General features: G+C 60.0%; 1 long non-coding RNA gene across 1 annotated transcript; it reads right to left on the minus strand.

Annotated features, from left to right (window-relative positions):
- Positions 1–3,448: 3,448 nt before the first annotated feature.
- On the minus strand, positions 3,449–4,766 carry LOC142028714 (uncharacterized). Its single transcript, XR_012649672.1, has 3 exons — positions 4,666–4,766; positions 3,700–3,837; positions 3,449–3,543 (listed from the first exon to the last, which is right to left on the minus strand). It is a non-coding gene; the product is annotated as an uncharacterized LOC142028714 (long non-coding RNA).
- Between the last annotated feature and the right edge of the window lie 3,997 nt (positions 4,767–8,763).

Here is an 8,763-nt window from a genome sequence, read left to right on the forward strand (position 1 = left end):
ATCAACTCTCCATCGGTGTGACCGTGAAAGCAAATTTATTGCCACCAGAACCCCGTGCCCGTCGTGGTCCGCAGTCGCAGAAGATGCTGTCTGCCCCCGGCCGCAGGCGATGATGGAAAGCTGCAGTGACACAGGAGGGGTGATGAGGAGCTGGCCTTGCTGCGTGCTCCCCTTCTGCTCCAAGCCAGGCTTTTGGCTGCCAAGCCTCTGACCTCCTCCCTGACCTGCAGAGCCAGAGCTCAGCTCCGCTCCAACCTACCTGAGGAGAGGAGCCTCATTCCTGCTGCTGCTGCCAAGAGCCGCCAAAGCCTCTTGTTTTTTCCAGGATGTCTCCTAAGGCAAAGAGGCAAAGGTCAGAGCGTTGCCCTCCAGCCCTGTCTCGCGGCCCTCCCCTACGCCTGGGACATGCTCGGGGAGCTGGAGGGGAAGGCTGGAAAGATCAGAACTTTACAGTCGGGACGTAGCAGCAGGCAGAGCCGAGCATCGCTTCGTGCGGGGCCCGGCCACCCCACCGGCGCCGGCTCTGCACGCTGTCGCCTTCTCCTCCGCTCGCGCCGAGCCCTGAGCGAACCCTTCTGCGGCTGCCCTGCCAAGGCTGGCCCCGGTCTCCCTGGGCGGACGGGGAAAGCGCAGTCCCCTGCGGCTGTCTCTGCGGGGAGCGCAGCTTCGGGCTCCAGCCCTGACTCTCACCTAGGACTGCGCTGGCGGCAGAGTGCAGCGCTCGGCCGTTCTCCAGGCGGCGGCTCCTGGCGATGCCGTGGAGCCTCTCCAACATAGCAGGGGCATCTCTGACCTTGGGGGAAGCAAAGCGGCACGATTTCTTCGCTGGCCAAAAAGGTCGCTCCGCTGACCCACGGCCGGTCGAGCTGGCTCGGCCACGAGGGGAAGGAGAAAGAGCGAGCAGGTAGCCAGGAGGGCAGGCCGTGTCTCAGCACCAGCTGCCCGGCTCCCATCCTGCCCGGCTCCCATCCTGCCCACCCTTGGCGTGTCGCCTCACGCTCCCTTCTCGGTTCGGGGGAACAGCCCTGCGGCTGCGACGTCTCCCCCCCGGGACACAGCTCACTCACCAGGCAATGGCCAACCTCGTCCTGCAGCTGGGCTGCGCTCAGCCCGATGGAGGTGACGACGGTCTCCTGCACCTGCGCCGGCACCAGGAACGGAGCGCAGAGGTAGAGGGTGGTCCTGCACACCTGAAAAAAGAGAGTCGTGCCACGTTGTTCCTCCCCCGCTGGAGTGGCCGGGGTCCTTCCCAGGAAGCTCATCCAGCCGAGCGCTGCTGAGCTCTCCCTAGCAGAGGGGGCTGCCCCAGGCGCAGTCTCCAGGCGGGGAGGGCACTGCCTGCAGCAGTTCGCCAGGCAGCTTTCTGTGGCTTTCGACAGTTTTGCAAAGAAGAGCTGGCAGCTCTTACATTGGAAACTTCAGGGACGGGATCCCGGAGGTGCAAGAGAAGGCTGACCCAGGTTTCCCCCACTTCTCTGGTGAAGAAGGATCTTCTCCCGGAGGCGGAGGCGGCGGCGGCCAGGGCAGCGTAGAGGCTGAAGGCTGAGAAGCGAAGGACATCTGGCTCCTGCAATTCACAGACCCCATCTGTCAGCTGGGTAACGAGGGCACCTCCTACCACATCAACAATCGCACGCTGCCCGTGGCGGATGGCAGCCCAAGAAATAGCTGTCGTCCGCGCATTCCCACCCTCAAGAAGCCAGTATGTAAAGAACCGAAACAAGAATCACTGATCACTAAGTCAGTGCGCTTGAATACAGTTCTTTGGAAAACTATGTTTCGGGACCCAGGTTTGGAAAGAAGGTTGCCTCATCCAGACTCCTTCCCTGCCACGTAGGTCGTGAGTCCGAGTGTGACTCCCAATCTACGGGGAGTCTCAGGGCACCCGAGCATCCTTTCTGGCAGGGGAGCTGTCTAAAGCCCGAGAAACCACAGGGGCACGTGAGAGACCCTGTTGTCCTGGGGGAAACACGGGCACTTCACAGCACAACCCACCCTACCCGCGCAACACTGGGGAAAAAGGCTCGAAGCAGACATTCCGCCAGCAGAGACCCTCCCCGCAGCATGGGGAGGTCCCAGCCCACCCCACTACCTCTCAGACAAGCAGGAGAAAGTTATTTCACTCACCGCCTCAAAGAACATCTTGGTGGACCTGGCAATATCTTTGAAGGCAGACCCCAAGCCCTCTGCCTTCAGCTTCCTCACCGCCTCCGCCAGCGCCAGCATGCTCTCGGCAGCCACCACAGGACACGTGGTGTTCTCCAGGCCCCTCTGCAGCACCTCCAGGATGGCCGCCTTGTGCTTCTGCACCTGCAAAGCCAAAGACACCCACAGGCTTCTCGCTAGTCCTGACCCGAATGGCTTCTCTTTACCATGGCTGATGTTTTGCACCAGGAGGTGCTGTCCCGTCATGAGCCCCTCACAAAGGCACTCAGACTCTGTGAAATACCTCTCAACATCGATATTTATCAGAGCTAGCGCTAGAAAGAAAGACTAATATAGATAGTCCCTTCAGATGCTAGGAACCCTGCAAAACAGCACCGAATGCCCCTCCAATCCCGACGCAGGGTGCTGTGCAGACACCGCCTATGGGAAGGGTAAGGCCATTTTGGCCATTTGAGCTGTTACAGGATTTTCCTACGAGGCCATGCAGGCGGCATAGTCGCTGGTACATGGGGGAGCTGCCCGCAGGCTCCTCGGTCGCAGCGAGCTTGCTAAGCTCCTCCTGAGGCCAAGGGACGGGATGTGCACAGAGCAGCACAGGCTTGGGTCTCCTCAGGTCAACTGTTAGGTGGCTCTCTAAACTCCTCGGCGGGCAATGGGCTTTGGTCAGGATCCCTTCAGCAGCCAAGGGCTGCAGTGGCTAGAAACCCGCTCAGAGGCCATCTCAGCCCAGCAAGCCTTGTTGGGCACCAGGTTTCCCCCTTGCCACCCTGTTGACATCAGGCGAAGGAGTGTGGTCTCAGGAAAGAGCCCCGTTTGCCTTTACTAGCCTGCCCAAGCTGCCGAAGCCCCTTGCCGCTCTTCACCAGGCTCTTGCCGGTGAGGGGCTGCAGTCAGAAAGGGCAAAAGTTGGTCTCACCTCCTTGGGTGCTCCCCTGACGGCGTTGCCCAGGCCTCTCACTGCCATCTGCCGCACGGCGCCGATTCCGTGCTGGGATTTCTCCAGCAAGACACCTAGGACCCTTTCCAGGGACGACTTCTCCATGACTGCCGGATCCTCCATCAGCTGCAATAAAGCAATATGCCCGTGAGTGCCACCTAAGTCGAGGCACTCCACGCGAACGGGCTTCGTAGAAACGAGGATCCGTTGGATCCCTTGGATGGTGACGCTCTCTTCTGGCACCTTCTTCCTTCAGAAAGAGGCGTCCCAAGCAGCAGTTTTCTGAGAGAAGCCCTCTGCACCCTTCCTTCCCCTCCTGTTGCCTCACCTCAGCAAAGAAAGCTGTCGCTGTGAGCTGCAGGTTTTCCGAGGGGGAGTTCAGCCACTGGGAGAGGGCCCATATCACACCCCTTGTGACCAGCTGGTTGCGAAGCAGGACACTGCACACAGAGAAGGCAACTCACGGTCACGCGGCAAGGACGCCGGCCACGACCCCAAACTTCCCCAGCTCCCTGCACACATGGGAATGGCCCTGGCAGCCATTTCCCCGGGCACAGACACCCACAAGAAGGTGAGACGCAAGAAGAGGACCTCACCTCGTCAGGAGACACACGCCATCAGCGTGAGCCTGTGGGTTTCTGAGGAATACCCACGCTCCCTGCCTCCATAGCAGCAGCAGCCATCTCTTCTCCATGCATCTGCTCAGCACCAGCTCTAGAGCCTCACAGTAAGGGCTGGGAAAAAGCAAGCCCAAAGACATCTCAGGTTGCAGCACGTCCAGGGAAGATTTGTCTGTAGCAGAGCTAAAAGGCTCCGCTGCCTCGGCAGGTGTTGGTTCACTCATCCCAAACTCCACGCCCATGAAAATGGACATTTTCATCCTTTGCCATGCCTCAGGCCACTGACAGCAGGAGGAAACCCAGGGTCCCCGTGCTCCCTCGATGCCAGATGCCCAAGGTGCTCCCTAAGGGCTCTTCTTACCAGCATTCTATGAGACAGCCCCAGTTTCCCCCAACCCTGGAGGACCAGGAGCAGGGGCAGAGCCTGCCTGGCGCTACGAGGACGCGACACAACGGCTCCGTCCGCCTATAAATTTTAAAGGCAGGAACACCACTGCTGCAGCCAAGCCCTGCGGCCACACGCTGCCAGGCCACAGATTACACGAGCTAAGTCTCCACCATGCCAAACCACAGACGGCCATGGCCAGAGCTGGGCCACAGCCCCCGGGCCGGGAAGGGTCTTCTCCCCCATCCGCAGGCTGCTCGGCCCGACCATTCCCACGCAGGGTCTCTCCCCAGTCCGCGGAGGGAGAAGAAGGACGCCCTGCCACCGGGGTTGCACACCAGGCAGGACGAGAGCAACCGGCGATGCCAACCCCGTGACTCCTTCCTCTCTGGGAACGGACATTTCTCCAGGAAAGAAGAGAAGTCGAGCCAGCCCTGGCAACCTGCTGCCACGCGTAGGAAACAGGGCAGGCCCAAGCGCTCCCTCAGCGCCACAAATGAACACAGCTGGCTGGGGAAGTAAAGCTCCCCAACTTCCCTGCCCCTCCTGCTCCTTACCTGCGCAGCTTGTCTTCCCTCCTTGATGCGCTGAAGAAGAGCCCTCTCTGGTATCTGAGAGGGGCAGGCAGCATCACCTCACCCAGCGCCTTGCTGATCTCACCCAGGAGGCCAGGAAGCAGACGGGGAAGCAGGCACTGGACCCTTTCCTTGGCTGGCAGCACAAACACCACCTCGGAGATGGCACAGGGGAGCTGCAGGGAAATTCGGCCAAGAAACACCCATTAAACAAGGGCTTTGCCCACCAGTGCACTCCCGCTGCCTCCCTTGGGGAGCTTTTGCTGCCTGCAGGTCTCATGCCAGGGACAGCCTTGCGGTCCAGGACCAGAAAAATGTGTCCCGGCCCCTCACAGCCCCAATGCTGAGATGCCCCAGCACGTTACCCCTGTGCAGTCTCCCCAGGCATTTGCTTGAAAGCAGACACAAAGCTGCAGGAACGCCTCTGCCATCGAGCGTACCATGAGGGGCTCCAGAGCAGCCTGGCTGTGGTCCGGTTCGTGAGCGGAGGAGTGGGGCCCAGGGCTGTTCTCTCCCGCTGCCTCCAACTTCTGTGTTAAGTACTTCAGGACCTGAACCCCAAGGCTGCTTCTCCCCAGGATCCTCCACAGCTCCATCGTGTCCCTGCAGGGCAAGAGACATTCACCCTTGAGCTCATGCCCTTGGTACCTGCGGTGCCCTCACCAGAGCCCAGACTCTCTCCTTGTCAGCAGTGGGGCTTATGATGCCTGGTTTTTTCCGGAGATGGGAGCACATGGCCTTGCAATGCTCAGACCTTTTGGGAGACGAGCGACTTTTTGTTCTTCTTTGGATTCCTCTTAACACGGGCAAGCCACGTTTAATCACAGAGGGGCAAGATGGGAGTGCACGGACCTGTCCATGGGCAGACGCTTCTGGAGGAGGCTCTCGACCACAGGCTCGTGGTGAAAGCAGGCCAGGAGATACACTGCGTGGAGCAGGAGGCGCCTGTGGGTGTCCTTTTTCACGGTCTGCATGCGGCTGTAAAGGACGTGCAGGACTTCTGGCACCTGAAAGGAAGAAGACGAGAAAGAATGCCACAACGCGTCCTTTCCCCGTACTTCTACAGAACGCAAGCACGGTCAATTAGTTCACGAGCAATGCCTGCTCCCTTGACACGCTGTCAGGGTCTAGTCCTAAACTTCCTAAACTTCACCGTGCCGCTCTGCCCAAGCCCTGGCTCACAGGTCGGGGCGAGCGTGCCCTTGGCACGCAAACACGCACGTGCCCTCGGTTGCTGCACTTGCCTGGGCCCAGCGGTGCCAGGGGCTGAGCACTTTGCGTACACCCAAGAGATGGAGAAGTTTCTCACCGAACAGCCTGGGTAACCCTGACCGCCCAGCGGGCTGTGGCAATGCAAGATCAAAACCAAAACCACGCTCCAAGCCCATGAAGAAGCCTCACAGTGAAAGGACAGGAACGGGAAGGTCGGTGCATCCCAGGGGTAACTGTCTCACGGCAAGGACCTGCTCCAGCAGGAGACTTTGGACTGCCCGTGCCCATGCCCCCCCGCTCCACAGAGCAGAATGTGGCAGGAGGTGCTAACACGCAGCTCGGACCGGTGATACCCTTCGTCTCGGCACACAGGCTGCGTTTCTTTAGCTTGCGTCAACTGTGCGAGGTGTAGCGCAACAGCCCACAGAGAAAAGTCAAAGCCGAGCCGCAAAAAATGTCCCTCTTACCTCCTGATATATTCGCTGTCCACATTTTTCCAGAAAGGTTATCATCCACATCTCAGCGGCCCATGCACACTCCTCTCTGGTACACGTCAGGCCTTCCGTGATGGTGCTCATGAAGTCTGCGGCCTCTGGTGGGGGGAAATACTTGCAGACAGTCTGGAGTGAAATCAGAAAGAGGAGAGACCCGGTCACAACTCTGCATCTCTGCAGAACGGGAAGGAGCCTTGAAGGGACTCTTAAGTTCAGCGGGTCGCCTGTCATGGAAGGGGCAATCACAGTACACTCCTGCCATTTCTGTTTTATGGAGCCAAGAGATTTAGAAGTGCCTCCCCTCACGTTTGCTTATCTGCAAAGCTCGTCTTCCGACAACAGCACTCTCTCGTGCACACACACACACACACAAACACGCCGTGGTATCCGCTCCTTTGACAGCGTGCCTAAAGGCCAGGCACGTCTCGGAGCCTCCTGCCACTTGCCAACAACGGAGGTGCTGGCATGACAGCTCCCTCTGGAAATGGCGTGGGAGCCTGGAGGGAGCAGGGGGATGTGCAGGAGCCCAGTCGCCAAGCCCCGTACCGGGGCCGGTTACCTTTGCTATTTCGTAAGAGGTCTCCAGCAGAGGCACGTCGTCGGTGGTGTCCAGCCCTTTACGCAGGCACGCAATGTCACCCGCCTCGGGTGCCACCTTCCTGGTCTTGGCTGGGAGAAGCACCAGGTAAAAAGGAGAGTCACATTTACAGGAACCCAACCATCAGCCCCAGCTATCGAAAAAGCAGGACCCGGGGTTGGGGCAGCAAGGGCCAGGAATTCGGCGCAGCGGGATGTGACGGGGATGGCTCTGGGAGGGAGGAAACGTCCTCAGCACAGAGGGATGCTGCTCCCTGAAGCGCAGGCAAGAACTCACTTCTAACCAGTTTCTTTGCGGGGACAGTGATTTTGTACGGCCACAGAACACCCCGTCTACAACCTTCCTCCCTTGCGGAGAGCATTTCTTGGCTGGCTGGAGAGGGGTTTAACCAGAACCCCCTCCCCAACCTCACGCTCTGGGCCAGCAGCTGAAGTCCCTGCTCCAAAACTCTGGGCAGCTAACTGATTTCCCCTCTGGTCCTGGGCAGATTTTCCTGACCAAGCCTGGCAAGCCCCCTCTGTCCTCACCTTGCATTTGCAGAAGGTGACCCAGGCAGACCCCTGCCCAGCGGCGGGACGTGGCCAGGGATTCGGTAGTCAGAGGTCCCAGCAGCCCCACCAAGAAGCCAAACTGCTTGCAAGCGCATCCTCTCTGCGGGGGCAAGAGGCGGCAAAAGGGTCGCAGGGAGACCCGGTGCCCGCTCACCTCTCCCGGCCATGCTGCCCGGAGCAGGGATCGGGCAGAGGAGAGGGCAGGGGTGCTGCCCTGCCACTCCGCAAGACCTGAAACCCAGCGCCCAGCCAAGCAGGGCTCTCTTCTGGGAGAGGCATGGGGCACACAGGAGCTCCCTACTCACCGTGACCTCGAATCGCTCCTCGCAGTCACCCAGCAGCTGGGCGCAGACCTGCAAGGCCCTCTCCCGCTCCCACGCTTTGGCCGAGGTGAGCCAGCACTGCAGGACCTGGCGCAGGGGGTTATCCTGTCTCATGACGAGCATCTTTCTCTCCCCGACATCCCTCCGTCTCCCTCCTCTGGACCCTTCCTCGACAGCCTGCCCTGCGGCTCGGCACGGCCCCCAGACCCACCGAGCACTGGCAGTGCTGCCTTCGCAGCCCCGCTCTCTAAGCCCCCCCAAATCTCCGCCCCAGCTTCGGAGCGACTCTTTCCCCATCACCCCATGGCTGCTCACATGGACCACATCCTTGAAGAAGGTAGAGGTCACCTCCGCCTCGAGAAGGACTGCTAAAATCCGGCCCAGACCTTCCAAGCACAGCGTGTGCAGGGTCTGAAAGCAAGACAAGGAGGACTGAGGTTTGGCACCACGGGGGGCTGCCAGGGCACGCTGAGGGGGGATCCTGGCCAAGAGGTGGGCAGCGCCAGGATGGCGGGTACCTGTATGTTCCCAGTTTGCCTCGCTATCTTCCCTCTCCCTTCCATCTCCTCCTTGGAAGGAAAGGACAAGATGGTGTGGCAGCACTCAGCCAGCAGGCTGCAACTTTTCTTCCTGCTCAAAGATGGCTTCAGCCTCCTGGCCAGAGAAAAAAAAGGAAGAGAAAAACAACAGGTCACAGGGCTCCGGGTGGGGAAACAGAGTGAGTCCGAGGGTCCGGGCCGTGGACCTTACCTCAACTGCACCAGACCGAGAAACACTTGGGCCGCCGTGGCGTCCCAGGGCTCCTCCATTGTCTCTTCCTGCAAGTTCAAGAGACACACACAAAGTGGGCGGTGGGGACAGGCTTTTTGCGGGGGACAGGCTCTGCTGCCAGACCTGCGTAG

Source organism: Buteo buteo, chromosome 2 (genome assembly GCF_964188355.1).
Source record: "Buteo buteo chromosome 2, bButBut1.hap1.1, whole genome shotgun sequence".
NCBI lineage: Eukaryota > Metazoa > Chordata > Aves > Accipitriformes > Accipitridae > Buteo > Buteo buteo.